We start from the raw sequence: 17,432 nt of genomic DNA on the forward strand, positions 1-17,432 counted from the left end.
TCATGCGAGGAGTCAAACAGGAGCTCTTCGCGGGACTAATGAGGAATCCACCGAACACCGTCCACGAATTTGTATCCGAGGCGACCACCATCGAAAAAACGCTGGACATGCGCACCAGACAGTATAATCGTCGCCTGACTCCAGAATGCGCTGCTGCTCAAGCCAGTGACTCCGACGACCTGCGTGAAACGATCCGAGCGATCGTGCGGGAAGAGCTGCGCAAACTGTTGCCTTCGGCGCAGCCTCAAGTGGATTCGATCACCGACATTGTGCGAGAAGAAGTCCGGCAATCGCTTCGAATTCCCGAAACACCGCCGCCCGAGCCAGAAACTATGAGCTACGCCGCTGCAGTGCGCCACAACGCTCCTCCCCGTCCACGCCAAAACGCCGCCCCGTCACACTTCCGTCGCCAGTCGCCACCGCCGCCACCACCCCAACCGACGTTCTACCGTTCCCCAGCGGGCCAGCGCAGTGCACCGAGAAAAATGGACGTTTGGCGTGCACCTGACAACCGCCCGCTCTGCTACCACTGCGGCGAGGCCGGGCACACATACCGCCGTTGCCAGTACCGACAGATGGGACTGCGTGGCTTCGCCGTCAATGCACCGCGTCCGCAGCCAGGAGATCGGCCACGTGACATCGCCGACTACCTGGCAGGAACTCAATGGACACCACGAAGTCCTTCCCGTTCGCCGTCGCCCAGCCGCCGCATGTCACCGCACCCCCGGCAGTACTCTGGCCCAACGCGGGGCCGGTCTCCTAGCCCGTATCCGGGAAACTAAGGGCAGCAACCGATGGAGGTGCGGTTGCTGTGCGACGAACTACCGAAGATCCTCCGACGACGACGCCGACGCGGCGGAGCTTTTTGAACACAACCCCAACCAAGAAAAGCCCTGAAGGCAAAAGCTCACTTACCGAAGGTGGCCGGACGACGCAACATGGAAGCAGCGGAACAAGCCGACGCAGCCGTGACCCGACGCCACGCCCTAACTGTAATGCGAGACGGCGAACTAGCGACCTCGATGTTCTTATCGACGGCCACAGTGTGACTGCTCTCGTCGATACTGGAGCCGACTATTCTGTCATCAGTGGGTCGTTCGCCGCGAAGTTAAAGAAAGTTAGGACAGCTTGGAAAGGCCCTGAAATCCGCACAGCCGGAGGTCATCTCGTAACGCCTGCAGGAATCTGCACAGCGAGAGTCACCATTAACAGCCGTATTTATCCTACAGACTTCGTAGTCCTACAGCGTTGCTCGAGAGATGTCATCCTTGGCATGGACTTCTTATGCCTCCATGGTGCTGTCATCAACCTAAAAACAAGGTCGATAACGTTATCCACAGAAGAAGCACTACCGCCGCGCACGCCGTCAGGACACCATGCCTTGAATGTGCTGGAAGAACAAGTCACCATTCCGCCTCGCTCAAGCGTCGTTATTTCAATCGGCGCTCCTAAATCACCTGACTTGGAAGGCGTCGTTGAAGGCAGTCAGCATCTGTTGGTCACCCGAAATATTTGCGTCGCAAGAGGAATTGCAGAGCTGCGGGGAGGCAAAGCAACGGTTATGCTCACGAATTTCAGCAATGAGTACAAACATGTGAACAAAGGAACAACGGTCGCATACATCGAAGAAATTGTCGAAGCCACCAGTGCTTTCGCCCTCGCCGATTCTGCGGAACCTGCTCAGAGGAACCAAGCCCCTCCCATAGCTTTCGACGTCAATCCCAGACTTCCGAATGATAAGCAAGAACAGCTCAAGGCTCTGCTCCTGCAATACGAAGATTGCTTTTCGTCGTCATCGAAAATTTGGCAGACCCCAATCACGAAACATCGAATCATAACCGAAGAAAATGCCAGACCACTCCGTCAGAGTCCGTGCAGGGTTTCGACGTGAGAACGTGAGGCGATGAAGAGACAAATTGATGAAATGCTGCGAGATGACATTATCCAGCCGTCCAAGAGTCCGTGGGCATCCCCCGTGGTGTTAGTGAAGAAAAAGGATGGGACCCTACGTTTCTGCGTCGATTATCGCCGCCTGAACAAAATCACAAGAAAGGACGTGTATCCTCTCCCACGAATAGACGACGCCCTTGATCGGCTCCATAACGCCAAGTACTTCTCGTCAATGGACCTCAAGACTGGCTATTGGCAAATCGAAGTCGACGAAAGAGACCGAGAGAAGACGGCCTTTATAACACCGGACGGCCTCTTCGAGTTTAAGGTGATGCCCTTCGGCCTTTGCTCAGCGCCTGCAACTTTTCAACGCGTTATGGATACAGTACTGGCAGGATTGAAGTGGCAGACTTGCCTTGTGTACTTGGACGACGTCGTCGTGTTTTCCTCGAGTTTCGACGAGCATCTTCGGCGCCTTGAAGCTGTACTTCAAGCCATCAAGACGTCCGGACTCACACTGAAGCCAGAAAAGTGCAGATTTGCGTATGAGGAGCTCTTGTTTCTTGGACACGTTATCAGCAAGTCTGGAGTTCGTCCCGATCCACGGAAAACAGCCGCCATCGCCAATTTCCCGCCGCCCACTGACAAGAAGGCCGTGCGCCGATTTCTGGGCCTGTGCGCCTATTATAGGCGGTTCGTGAAAAACTTCGCCCGCATCGCCGATCCTCTCACTAACCTTACCAAGGCCGACTCGGAGTTCAAGTGGGAAACGCCACAGGAACACGCTTTCCAGGAGCTTAAACATCGCCTCCAGACGCCTCCGTTACTTGCCCATTTCGACGAATTCGCCGAGACAGAAATACATACTGACCCAAGCAGCGTAGGTCTTGGCGCCGTTCTTGTGCAGAGGGCTGACGGACTTGAAAGGGTTATTAGTTACGCCAGCCGATCGCTATCCAAAGCAGAAGCAAATTATTCCACAACAGAAAAGGAGTGCCTCGCCATCATCTGGGCTACGTCGAAATTTCGCCCCTACCTCTACGGCAGGCCCTTCAAAGTTGTGAGCGACCACCACGCCTTGTGTTGGCTAGCCACCTTGAAGGACCCTTCTGGTCGCCTCGCACGATGGAGCCTGAGACTTCAAGAATATGACATTACTGTCATTTACAAGTCCGGCAAAAAACACTCCGACGCTGACTGTCTCTCTCGTGCGCCTGTCGACCAACCGCTACCCGACGACTCGGATGACGACTACTTCTTGGGAACGATAACTACCGACGACTTCGCTGAACGACAGCGGGCTGACCCGGAACTTAAAGACCTAATAGAATACCTCGAAGGCAGGACCACCGAAGTCCCGAAGGTATTCAAGCGCGCACTTGCGTCGCTCTTTCTACAAAACGGTCTTCTACAAAAGAAACACTTTTCACCGCTTCGAGCTAAGTACCTCCTTGTGGTGCCTTCAGCTCTGCGACCAGAACTCCTGCAGGCCCTGCACGACGATCCGACGGCAGGGCACCTCGGTGTTTCCCGCACGCTCGCGAGGATACAAGAAAGGTACTACTGGCCACGTCTTACCACCGACGTCACTCGTTATGTGAGGACATGCCGGGACTGTCAGCGACGCAAGACACCGCCGACAAGGCCAGCGGGACTTCTGCAGCCAATTGATCCACCTTGCCGACCTTTCCAGCAGATTGGTATGGACCTACTGGGGCCGTTCCCGACGTCGGCTTTCGGAAACAAGTGGATCGTGGTAGCTACCGACTACCTCACCCGCTACGCCGAGACAAAAGCCTGCCAAAAGGCAGTGCATCCGAGGTAGCTAAGTTTTTCGTCGAAAATATCGTCCTACGTCACGGCGCCCCGGAGGTCCTTATCACCGACAGAGGAACGGCATTCACTGCGGACTTAACTCGAGCGATCTTGGCATACAGCCAAACAAACCACCGCCGGACGACAGCATACCACCCACAGACCAACGGCCTCACCGAGCGGCTTAACAAGACGATCGCCGACATGCTGTCAATGTACGTCGATGTCGAACACAAGACGTGGGACACCATTCTTCCGTATGTGACCTTCGCATACAACACGGCGGTGCAGGAGACGACGCAGATATCTCCATACAAATTGGTCTACGGAAGGAGCCCGGCAACGACACTCGATGCCATGTTACCCAACGTCACCGACGAAGAAAACCTCGATGTGAGCGAGTACCTTCAACGCGCCGAAGAAGCCCGACAACTTGCGCGTCTTCGTATCAAGAATCAACAGACGACCGACAGCCACCGTTACAACCTTCGACGACGCTTCGTGGAATACCAGCCCGGTGAACGTGTTTGGGTGTGGACGCCGATACGCCGACGTGGACTAAGTGAAAAGCTTCTGCGACGGTACTTCGGACCGTACAAGGTGGTTCGACGTCTCGGCCCTTTTGATTACGAGGTTGTCCCCGACGGCATCACGAACTCTCAACGACGCTGATCGCGACCTGAAGTCATCCATGTCGCGCGCCTCAAGCCGTTTCATGCACGTTAACAAACTGAAACAGTGTTTTTTGTATTATTGTTGTATTGTAATTTATTCATTGTACTTTCTTACATTGTACCTTCATCTTTAGTTAAAGCATCGGGACGATGCCTTTTTTCAGAGGGGGGCAATGCCACGTTCCATTTCACAAGTTTTTGTTATCGTTCCGAAACACCACACGATTCTCGGCGCAAACCGCGCCTGCAGGTTTCGAGAAGGTTCCGGACTGTAGTAGATCATTTAGATAAGATCACGCCCACTGTGCGAACGGTACAGATTGTTCTGGAAACCTACGCCACCGCCAGCGATAACGCTAGAACATTCGACGGCAAGGGTATAAATGCCGACGCGCTTCGCCGCTTGTCAGTTGTTGATCGAAGGCCGACGCTGCGTTCGCCGCTATCAGTCCGAGACTGCTATCTGTGCAAGACTGCTGCTGTAATTAGACTTTCCCATTAGCGGGCACAGGTTCGCCCAAATAAACAGTTAAATCCCAACACGAAGTTTTCTGTCTTTGGCCACGTCACGACCCCGTGACAATATCCGTGAACATTACGGACGACACACAAGATTAAATACACATTATTATAAATCTAAGAAACTATGTATAATAATGCGGACCTATCAGGTTACTTAATAAGCGAAGCGTGATGCCTCCACATAACAAGTGCATTTTGCCTAACGTTTAACTGAATGTCGACAAGTTCCAAACCGATACATAAGTGTACATTTGTTTTTGTGTGTTGAATATACTTCCTTTTCACTTCTGACTTAGCCGCCCTACAATATAGCCTCGGAGCACTTTAGGTACTTGTTTCAATAAACAATCAACCATGTAATTCATTTATATTTATTATTAAATAATTACGATTGGTAACATAACTCATGATTACAATCATCATAAAAGAGCCCACTTTGGCAGGCGCACTATACCGAGGGAACTTTGGTGGTTGTATGTGTCTAAATGTGAGCGCATGAAGCCGCTTTATAAGTTAAACGTAAATTTCACGTTACGATTATATGTCAATATGCGGACCTTGATGTCGCAAACATTGATCGCCGAAACTAGCAGTGAAGTCGAAAAGCAAAATTTTTTTAAATGAAAGCTTTTGAATGACCCAAGCGCATTCACATGTACGTCTATCGTTTACTTTTATTGAGCTTGCGAACGACCTGAGAATAAGAGCTCTCTAAATGTAGCATCCGAGGTCTATACGAATAAACGTTGTATATCTTCAGTTTGTGATTTTGCCATCTTCAATTTTCGTACACGGTAACTTTAGTTTACACCCGTTCATAGTTCGCAGGCGGTTGCAGAGAACAAATTTTTTCCGCTTGCGTTCGTCACATGTGAGGCTGTGAAAGTGGCACACCTAAAAAACAAACAAGTGAAATATCTCTGCGGGGCACCTACAAACATCAACGTTTAATCGTAATGTAGTACAGGAGAGAAAAATATTCTTTAATGTGTAGGGTACCCTCTGTTCGAGATTATATCAAGAGATTACAGAAAGACACTCCATTCACGGTAGCCCAACGTGACGTTTTATGCTCTAACGTCAATGCATGTGCGCAGTTGTTAACAGTGCAGTTCAAATCAATACATGCACATTGCATGCTAGGCAATTAAACGCTATACTGGGAGTGACTATGTGCTGAAGGGTATAGGGTGACGGTGAGGCTGACTGTGAGAGAGAGCAGTAGTGACGCATGGTGACTGCATCCACTACACCGGCGTTCAGTCTATAGTTCTAAAGCCATGACTAAACGAACGCGTTACAACGCGTCAAGGTGTGGGCGTGCAGGCTCGGCGTCCTGCCGTGTCTCTAAGGGAAGGGGGGGGGGTGATGCCGCAAACAAGGAGATGGCATGCCACGCGCAGACGTGTTGTAATGTGAGCGTGTGGTTAGGGCTTTTTTAGTGCTGCTGGCGGAATGCTGCTTGCCATTAGTTGCTAGCCTTGCCCTCACGTGCCCCGCCACTCATCGAGTTGCAGAAGGATCTATTGCAGTGCTCCACCGGCGCCACCGAGTACCACAGTCTGCATGGCTGTTTACCGGATTGCTCTCGTCCTCACCGTTACCCTCTCCAACAAGAGGCACGTGCTCCGAGCATCGAATTTTAATCATCGAGAATTACACATTCACTACTGGCACGTCGACACTCGTGCAAAACAACGACCGTACTTCCGAGAGGTTCGTATCAGGAATCGTAAAGTCTGTAGGTACTTGCGGACATACTTCTTTCACTGTTCATCCACAAGGCTGTACTTACTTTTTAAGAGCTAAAAAAACTGCTTTCATTTCCGTGAGTGACGTAACTGAAAAACCTCGTGCACAACGTAACCTGCTTCATAAATTAACTCAGAGGAGGGATACCTTGATTTGAGTTGAAAGTTTGTAATGGGGAGATCGCAGCTACACCACTCGTAAATATTCCGCGAGAAAGTATTGGCAGATGGTACTGTACGTGTCGGATTCTTTACGTAGATGTAGTGTACCAGTGCGGAATTCATTAGCTCTTTTTCGCGCAGATAGTTTCGTAACCTGGCCGAAAGATTATCTACTCGCCCGAGCTTCCTCTTCAAGATACATAACAATAACTGGCTCGCTTGTACACGGTCGGTTGTTTCAATAAACGTACGCGCTGGACCTACGCCAACGCGGTGCGCCGAGGCATAGTCACCTGACCGATGCGCTGCTAAAAGATTCGTGAAGAAATGTTGGGTGCCCGTCGCGGTGGTCGAATGGTTGTGGCTGATAATCCGAAGGTCGCGGAACCGAATCCTAGCTGCGGTGCGTGCATTTTTGACGAAGGCAAAAATGTTTTAGGCCAGTGTACTTAGATTCAGGTGCATCTTCAAAAGCCCCAGCTGGTAAATTTCTGGAGCTCTCCACTAAAGCGTCTCTCATAATCGCATCGTGGTTTTTGGGACGTTAAAGCCCAGATATTTTTATTGAGAAACGTTGGGTTCATACAGTGGCTATGCTCTCGTATTCGTACCAGGATCAGGAATAGGTACGGATTTATGTACAACTAGGTATCATTCCGCGTAGGAAGGGTGTCGGATACATATACTTTTTCACTTTTTTTAGTGGGAATGTTTTTTAATCACGTACATGTTTTATGCGGCCCATACCCAATGAATCAATGTCAGGGGGACTGTATGTACCATTTTTGTGCATGCACATTTTCGCACCAAAACAGAGAGGGATAAATTGGACACGCTCATGCGTAAAAGTGTTAAGAAAGTGCTCGGTATCCCAACCACGCCTAGAACTGAAAAGTTCATGAAGTTGGGAACGCATTATGCCACTTCTGAATTGATCGAAGCACACAGGTCGGCCCAAATCATTCAGTTATCAAATTTCAAAACAGGAAGACAACTGCTAGATGCGGTAGGCCTTCGTCCTATCTTTAATCAGGGAGAAACCATGCAACTGGATCACCGAACAAGGAATACATTTACTGTTGACCCTTTTCTAAGAAATGACATCCCAAACACAATGAAGGTCGCAGATTAACAAAGAGCTACGGCTTTCATACGGAAGCTCTCCGGAACGGAAACATTTGTTGATGCGGCGCGCCATGCCGGCGGCCACAAGTTTTCTGTGGCAGTTGTCAATGAGAGAAAAGAACTCCTCTCGGCCGCTTCGCTGAAGTCCTCCTCAGTCGGTGTAGCAGAACAGACTGCTGTAGCGCTGGAATTGCTGGACTCAAAACGCGCAACGACATACACCTACTCCCGAGCAGCCGTTAGAGCATTTTCATCAGGATTGATAGCCACAGATGCAGCCAGGATTCTCCGACATTCTTCGTTACATAGCCTAGTTTTCAGCTCACATGGGGTCAAACGTACTACCGGGTCCCCTGACCCCAAACGAAATAGCCCACTACCGTGCGCGAGGTTTCACATGCCGTGACGGGCTGGTCTCTCGCGTGAGTTCGGCAGAGCACCTCCACAGTGATCCTCTCGTTACCTTTCACAAGATAACATCTCATTACAGAGGAGAGCGACAGACATTTTCCTTTCCTCATTTAGAGCTCCATAGATCAAAACGAGCATGCTTTGCATGCCCCAGATGGGGTCTTAACCCTTCAGGGGACTTCTGAGCATGCTTTATTCGGAAGTAAAACCACTTTACCCAGATTGCGGTGAATACTGTTTTCTGAGTCAGATACTCTGGCAGTGCCCTGAGCTACAGGACTTTAATCTAGAAGTGGACTGGAAGACGGCAATCACAGACCCCACACAAAAAACCCTTCTCAAGGCTGTCCAGAGGGCCCGTGAACGTGCTGAGAGGCATGGTCTCTATGTTCCGACATGGGACTAGCCGACGGCTGGGTGGGGACCTACTTAATTGACCCACTGTCTAGCCTCTCAGAACGAAAATAAAGTTGTTTGTCAGTCTGTCTGTAGCACACTTGTCTACATGTATCGATGTTTTCTATTTACTCTTATTCACGGTTATATCCTTTACCCGCCGTGCCATCAGCGTAGTCACACTTGTATGGACATGCATTTATCTCCGGGAGCATGATGATTCGCGACTCGCCACGTGTTGTCAAGGAGGGAGGAGGTAAGCTTATTTACAGAAAGGCAGAGAGGTCGGCCTGAGCGATAGCTTGCTCTAGCCTGCTACTCTACACTGGGGGAAGGGAAAGGGGAAAAGAAAGATTAATGGATGACGATGGTGAGCTAGAGAGGTGAGTATGTAGTGTTCTTTCTAGCTGAGACACATTTCATAGCCGTGCACATAGTCCAGTTGTTTCCAAAAAGCTTATAACTGCTCTTGTGACCGCAGTCGCACTGTTAGTGTCTGGCCAAGGGCCCAACATGGTCTCATCAGTTAATGACCTACTGCGATATAGTTCAGTTGAAGAATCCACCGCATTCGTCTTGGTGTAGCGTACACCAGACGTTACGCACATATCATCGGTCACAGTGACACCGGTCCTAATTGTGAACACTGTGATGTGCCAGAAACACTTGAGCACATATTTTGTGTCTGCCCAGCATACGCACGTGAATGACAAACGTTTGGTCAAAAACTGTGCACAACCTCACACATCAAGTATGAAATGAGTGTTTAAGGTGGACCGTTAGATGTAGATATTATGCTAACGTACTCTCGGCGTTGACTCAGAAACCATACTTCTATAAGTAATATCCGAGCCAATCCGCTTCACAAAGAACAAAAAAACAATCCTTATTACGATCATCAGAGCACATGTTGGTGCATTTCATATTATGAAACAATAACAAGAAGAGGAAAGAAAACGATAATGCATGCTAAACATCAAAGTCTGCGGGCCTTAGTTCTCGTGGCAGCACAAGGTCTTGGCATCCATCAAACAACGTATCAGCTAAGACGCCTGACGTTGCCAGAGATACGAACAGCAATACTAGTCTTGCTGTAACCTTGAGTACTTTGTAATCATGCATTAGCGGGGTGGTCGTTTACCGAAAACCGAGTAGTTCACCAAAACACGAGTGGTGCTTAAGCAACTGGCGTTGCGTATATAGCAAGGTAAGTACACTTAATGTCGAAGTTCTTTAGCGAGTAACATAGCTTCAGCGTTATACATACCCTCAGCAAAGATTCGACAAAAGCCCCGCCGCGGTGGTCGATTGGCTATGGTACTCGGCTGCTGACCCGCAGGTCGCCGGATTGAATCCCGTCTTCGACGGCTGCATTTCCGGTGGAGGCGGAAATGTTGTAGGCCCGTGTGCTCAGATTTGGGTGAACGCTAAAAAACCACAGGTGGTCAAAATTTCTGGAGCCCTCCACTGCAGCGTCTCTGATAATCATATAGTGGTTTTGGGACGTTAAACCCCACATATGAATGAATGAATGAATTATTGAATGAATCAATCAATCAATCAATCAAATATTCGACAAAATGTTATACAATGCACGCACTTTCTTTAAGGAGATAGTACGCATGCGCGCTAATTCTGCCACTGTCCGAAACCGAAGAGTCAGTTGATTCACAGAGGCGTGAGGCCTTTATTCTTTTGGACACCGACTCTGGCGCATTTCGAACGGATCACTGGGCTTTCCGCCAACTACGAAACGAAAAATGACGCACGTACATGCAATGACACTCAGACTAGAGGGCGCCGGCGCTCAGTTGTTCATGCACAAAAGAGCGCTAGACGAGGGTGGCCACGGTCTCGCACGTCATAATATAAAGTACACTCGCTCTCAATGAAGAAAACCGTTTCTTTTGTCTCAAGAGGCGCGCAGTGTCAAAAAACGAGAAAAAAAATAATAAAAAAAGGAAACACGATTTGTCCCACTGCCAGACTTCTCACGAGGAACAATAGCAGAATCAAGACTAGTTTAGGCCTTGCATTCTTATTTTAAGCAGAAGCCTCCCACTGCAGCACTCTTGGACAAGAATAGGCCGTGGCCAGAACGATCCTGTTATCTCTGAGAGCAAAAAAAGAAGTACGGCACAAAGGGCACCGAAGCGTATAAAAATAACAAAAAAGCAGAAAAAGAAAGAGTTTACGATTCGCTGCATAGAACACTCGTGCGAGCCTTTCTTTTTCTTCCGGCACCGATCTGCAAGTCAATGCCATCCACTGACGTGCAGCACGCCTACACAATCAGCTGTATGATAGGGAGATTGAAGAAAATGCCTGGATAGACGAGGCGTCGGAAAAAGTCCGCCGCCACAGGAACCCCGCGGGTCTCATTTGAGAGAGATAAACGCGGTTATTTCTCATTTGTCCGGGAAGCAATAATAATGAAGCATTCGCGAGGTAAAGACGTATTTATTCATATTTGTTTAGGCACGCGTACAATCTGAGTACGAGTCTGGCGCATGTGGCCATTGCTGTCATAATAACCGTAAAGAAATATTTGAGATTGCGGCCCGGGTATTCTCAAGTGGTTGTGGAGATTACCGATCACATTCGTGGAAGGTCGATTAGAAAATGACACAAAACCCTCCGTGCAAGAAGCTCGCGACATTCCTTTGTCTCCGAGAAGAAAAAGGAATCTTTCTTGTAGATCCTCAATTAACACGTTATCACTGTTCAGAAAGCAACAAGTGAACTCCCTTAAGAGATCATTCTAATTTCACTAGAGTGCCGTGAGACCCAAAGAAGAGTTACCATAACTTATTAAGAAGAGTCATATAGGTGTTACGTCAGGACTCCTCGAAAAGAATAACATGCAGACTTGAGTATATTCTTTTCCTAGAATGTACTCCGTACAAGTTTGAAAGTACTCTGTGCATGTTGAGAGTTGAGCCTACTTTATAAGCTCCACTTCCAACTCTGTCACCCTCCAGCCCGTATACGCAATCAAACTGGCACCCTGCTACGTCTGTGACGATATGTATACTATCAGTGCAGCGGGGATATTCTGCTTGGCTGAACAGGGACTACGAGAAAGCCGTCACTAAGCTGCCAAAACGAGGCAGTGCCGCTTTGACTAGCGGTGATAACATTTCGCCAACGCTGAAAAAAAAAGACCGTAGTTCTTACAATGTGATAAGGCTTTCGCTACCCTTCGACGTGACAGCAATATAAACTGTGCTGAACCGCATTTGCGCACTTCGGAGCGTGAGCAGCAAGTGTCATGAAGAAACTGGGTATACATGACTGTGGCTTGACGTCAAGAACTTGAATAGACAGCGTGTTTATTTGTTTTTCAAAGCGTGTTATTTTTTGTTGTTGTTGTCAGTGGCCGCACTTTACCTCAACGCAATAATAATGATTGCTAGTGTTTAACGCCCCAAAACTACAATACTATCATGAGAGATGTCGTTGTGGAGGGCTCCGGAAATTTCGAACATCCACAGGGAACAAGCATTTGAATACCGACAGCACAAACAAATTCTACCCGAACCCCGTGCACCTCCACGGGAGCTATCCACACCTATACCCGGACAATAGATGCAAACTATACGCAACAAAAAGAGCTTCTTGAAAAACATATGCTGTGCAAATGTTCCAACTTATCAACATGTTCCCTCTGAAGCCCACTAAGAGCGGTGCTGGCTAGTGCTGCTCAGCTAGGAAATTCAAGACCAAACATAGGCTATCTAGCAGGCCAGAAAGGCTAAATGGAGACAATGTCTCCTGGTACCTACATGTGTGGTCAAGCACATACCACAATTATGCCGGATCATGCAACAATGTTCATACACTTACTGCTCATTAACGTGTACGGTCATCGTGCCGTACACGGGACTCTCACATTTCGTATATATCAGAATGCGACCGTCGTGGCAACTAAATACAGTAAAAAAAACGGAAACTGCCAATTTACAGCCTCCACCAGTTTTCCTGTGCTTTACTTGCTTCATTTCTAAAGATAACGTGATCTGACTGACTCCTCATTTTTAATTCATATGACACACTTGAATGGAATATACAGTTGGAGCACGACAGTAAAACGAAAAGCTGGGCAAGTTGGAATGATGTGATATGAATACAAGATATAAAGTATGATACCACTTCTTGTCGTACGCCTCGCCAAAACAAGCAGAGAATGATCCTGTAGACTGTACGAAGCTTTTCCCGTAGTCATTTTATATATGCACCCTTCGGTAATCAGTGTTAATAGGCATTTTTCTACGCTCACTTTGTATGTGGATGCTTGAGTTATATTTTACTGTTCTTTAATTACTTCTTCATTGCACTATCGTTCGCTGTGTCAGTCTTTTTTTATTGATTGATTAACATTTCAGAGGCTGAGTAAAGCGTTCGAAGGACAGGGACGCAGGAAGAGCACAAGACGAGCACTCGTGTCGTGTTTTGCTGGCCCTGTCCTTCAGAGGCTTTACTGTTACTAATATATGCAGCTAGATCTCTACCTTAAGAATAACAACCAACAACTTCATTACGTTATTTCTTTTAGCAGATGACGCATCTTTTTTTCGATACTGGACCTAATGAGTAGTTGTGCGCACAGACGGTTAGGTAAAAGTAACGTTACTGGTACCTCAAAGGAGGTGTTTATGCTCAGGCTCTGCTACCTCTGCACTATGAGCGAACCGGACGTACCGTGGAAGGGCAACCTCTTGTTTTGCCGTTGATGCTTTTCTTTACTCTCTCTTCTTGTGTCACTATTTGATCCTACTTCTCGCCTTCCTTCGCACCTCATAAACGTAACCGGCGTTCACTTAGCTCTCCGCTCACGTTGCCGGTGCCTCCACGTGCTCATAACGTCGGCTCTTGCGGTCACAAAGAGGAAGAGCCCCTGCAGCCGCCTGCCTGTCTGCCCTCACCCACATAGCTCTCATAGTTCGTGGTACCAACAACATACCCCTCCCTCCCCCTTGCGCCACTATACGGTATACGTGGCCACACAAGCGTACGTGGCTTCCTAGAGCTGCACATTGAGCGAGGCTGCAGTTGTTTATTTTTTGCAGCATTCTACTGTTTTTCTTACGAGCACAGCCTGCAGTTCCAGCCGTTCTCTAACCTTTCCCCGAAGTGACAACGTAACGCCACCTTTGATGCCGCTACACCATAGTCGCTAGCATCATAGAGCGTACACGCCGAACTAGCTGCAATCTCCCGGCATCCAAAACCGTTTCTTCCCCCATAGTATAGCCGAACGGTAGTTGAGGAGGCCCGAAAAAGGCAGTCGATTACGGTGTGGCCCTCGCTCACGCTCTCTTTATTTGGGATACGACTTTTTTTATCTTTTAGGCAGGAACACGCGTTCACTCTAGCGTACTGATAAGGCCGGTCACGTCTGCTGAACTGCAGCACAACCACTTAGTGGATTCTCTGCCCCACAAGCTTTGCTTTTCTGGTTTGTGTATCTTCAGAGGCCAGGATTAGTTTGCTGAAATCGTGAAGCCGTGATTACAGTGTGTAACGCTGAAGATTGCGTTTCTTTTCGGCATTTTAAATTAAAAACTTTTCAGATAGCAAGGACGTCATCATTGTTTGTGAGCCATCAATTACAAGCAGCTGTTCTCCCTTAATTCCTAGCAAGGCTACATGCAAAAATCCCTGCCGATGTGGCAATAACTTCAACAAATAGATACCGAATACAAAAAAAATCGCTAAACTCAGTTGAGCAGGTGAGAATGTGTTGGCTTTTTTTTTCTTTCGTTACTTCTTTCTTTTTTTTTGTACAGCAGTAAATTGCCTTCCACACAAATATTCTGTATGGATGTCATATTGCTGCCTGTGTGCCTCACAAGAATTCCTCATGTCTATCTTTTAAATGTTACTGTATTGTTCAACCATAACGTGGAGTAGCGTGGCATGTTATCAGCTGATGCGAGCAGGGAAGTAGTTTGATCACAGACGTGACAAGTTGCGCGCTACCGCCTTAATATGTGGTGCTCTATAGCAGATATGTGGTGTAGGAGAACTCAAGGAAATAAACAGTACATCAAACACAGAAACAGAAGTTCACAGGCGTCTTGAAAGAGTTCATAGCAGGTGGGCTGTTCTATAGTAGAATGAATTGGGTGCTCAACCTGTATCAGGTTTGTAATCAAGAGGAATGCCCCAGAGAGCCCCCCGCCCCTGCCGTCGCGAAATTCACCTAGTAGAGGGTGTTGGTGTGTTACAGAAAACAAAGAATGAAAGTAGGTGCTGTTCAATGCGTTCAACAAGTGCCTCCTCTCTACCGAAAAATATTCCTGGAAACAGACCTGGTCTGTACTCACGCTAACGCTAAGCTAAATAAATACTATTCTGCAAATATTGGAATACGTAGTCTCAAAACATTTACTAACAGTTGCTTAGAACAGTCTTCACCAACCAGCATTCACTTTATCTCTGATTACTTGAAAAAAGTGTACTCTTAATGTGTTTTATAGGCAGCTAGCTAGGGCCAGAATCCATAAATCAACCTTGCAGTCATCTTTTGTACTAAATTTTGAGTTTTTAACACGCGCTACGAGTGCCATAACGATACAGGAGAGTGCATAGCCGTATTAATAATGCAGGCTTTCATTCGATTTTTTTTAAATAGCTGTATTCAGAAATCAACCTTACTTGTCGTTTTGGGCATTTAATGAGCGCCAAGGGCACAAACAATAAGAAGAACAAAATATAAAGATTATGCTGAATTGAAAATGCGTGTTTATAAGGAAAACAATCTCGCAGGCAATGCCCACATTGTTATCGCAGCTATGTAGCACAGCCTGAAATAAACATGAGAAAAATTATTCGAAATACCCTGGACGTGCAGAAACCATTATCGAGGTCGCATCTAACAAGCTAAAATATTTTGTCGACACTGTGCGCATTAGTAGCAAAGATAGCCGTATAAGAATCCAACGTAGTACGGCTGGCGTGCGCATATCTATATTTTCGAGAGTTTCACTAGCCATAGCGGCGATATACTTATGAGGCCTGCTACAGAAGAATAATTGTAATGTAGGGTTTAACGTCCCAAAACCACCATATGATTATGAGAGACGCCGTAGTGGAGGACTCCGGACAATTCAACGACTTGGAGTTGTTTAGCGTGCATCAAAATTTGAGCACATGGGCCTACAACATTTCAGCCTCCGTCGGAAATGCAGCCGCCGCAGCCGGGATTCGATCCCGCGAACTGTGGGTCAGCAGCCGAGTACCTTAGCCACTAGACCACCGCGTCGGGGCCTGCTACAGAGGAGGGCCTCAGCGATTTAGACTAATTTTTTTACGTGCACTGACAATGTAGAGTATACGGTCCTCCACCATTTGGCCACTTTCGAAATACAGTCGCAGAGACCGAACCCATGATCTTCGGGTTCGGTCTCTGAGCGGGGCCTGAGTGGGGCCTGAGTAGCTGAGCGGGGCCCGTGTGTTCAAGTGTGACATTTCATTTACTCAATTACTTTTGTATATTTTACGCACTCGCTGCCACGAATAATGGTTGAAAATAAACCTATCACAATTTTAACGTATACAATCGAGAAAGGAGTGCCAATGAACGGGTATAGCCTTGTATCTACTTGACTGACTGTTTTTGCGCCACGGGGATATGAGAACAATGATGCAGTCGTAATGAGAGTTCGATACTCAAGATGGCTTTCCACTTGTTTGCTGTGCTCGTGGGGATCACTCTAGCATGCGCGCATAGCAGGATACGTGGAAAGCGCTTACGAACGCGCAGAAAAGAAGCAACGTACTCTCTCTGCTACTGCGCTGCTCGCAGTGTTACCTCTGGCAATTTGGTGCAACTCCAACACGCCTATGGCTATCAGTATGTACCACTCTTCCATAGCCGGCCCGAAGGAGTTACGTGTTTAAGGTCGACTTACGAGCTGCCGAGCCCAGCTACGCACTGAACAGACAGCAGATAGAGATAAGCATTCGCACACAGACAAGTTGTCTGAGCTAGTACTCGATTTCTACCTTAAGAAGGTCATCTTCCCACGCTTTCCGTGAAATAAACATCTAGAGCGAACTGCACCAGAGAAAACTGCATGAAAGAAAGAAAGAAAGAAAGAAGGAAAGAAAGAAAGAAAGAAAGAAAGAAAGAAAGTTTTGGCGTTATTGCCGTGGTTTCGTATTGCTGCGCTTCAGTCTGCATAATATTCACGTGCGTTACAAAATATGCACGTATTCTTCGCAACCACCTTCGCCCTCTTTCAAAGAAAAAAAAAGAACCAATCATTCAACAATCTCTGAAGAGGGTGGCATCCTTTTCGGGAAGAGCGAACAACGCGGGGCAAGCCTCGGCTCTTCCAATGCGAACGAAAGCGAGCACGTCAACTTACGTGCGCTCTCGGCCGCCCACGCGTGGTGTCTGAACTGTGCGCGTACTACGCACGACGGTGAAAGCCGTTCGTCGTATCCTTGTCCATGACGACGTGTCCTTTATCACGTCGTTCGATCTTCGAGAATCCATAGGAGACTGGTTTCTAGTGCCCTCTCCGCGACCCACGTCACCTCTTGCGACGACCGGTGGTGTAAGCACCCCACGCTTGAGCTTTATCGCCGTCCTCGCATTGGTCATCCGCCAAAGCCACGTGCCCCCGGACGTGAGTTTCCGGCGAATATATCTTCTCGCGCGCCGAAGCTCGTTCCT

The 17,432-nt window shown here is 48.0% G+C and overlaps 1 protein-coding gene across 1 annotated transcript in view; it reads right to left on the reverse strand.

Annotated features, from left to right (window-relative positions):
* Positions 1-17,295, reverse strand: part of LOC142785106 (calcitonin gene-related peptide type 1 receptor-like) — a 65,854-nt gene extending 48,559 nt beyond the window's left edge. Inside the window, exon 1 of the mRNA XM_075883536.1 lies at positions 17,122-17,295. The gene's annotated coding sequence lies outside the window, so the exon portion shown is untranslated. The remainder of the gene's footprint in view (positions 1-17,121) is intronic.
* Positions 17,296-17,432: the final 137 nt, after the last annotated feature.

This window comes from Rhipicephalus microplus, unplaced genomic scaffold, assembly GCF_043290135.1.
Source record: "Rhipicephalus microplus isolate Deutch F79 unplaced genomic scaffold, USDA_Rmic scaffold_18, whole genome shotgun sequence".
Taxonomy (NCBI): Eukaryota; Metazoa; Arthropoda; class Arachnida; order Ixodida; family Ixodidae; genus Rhipicephalus; species Rhipicephalus microplus.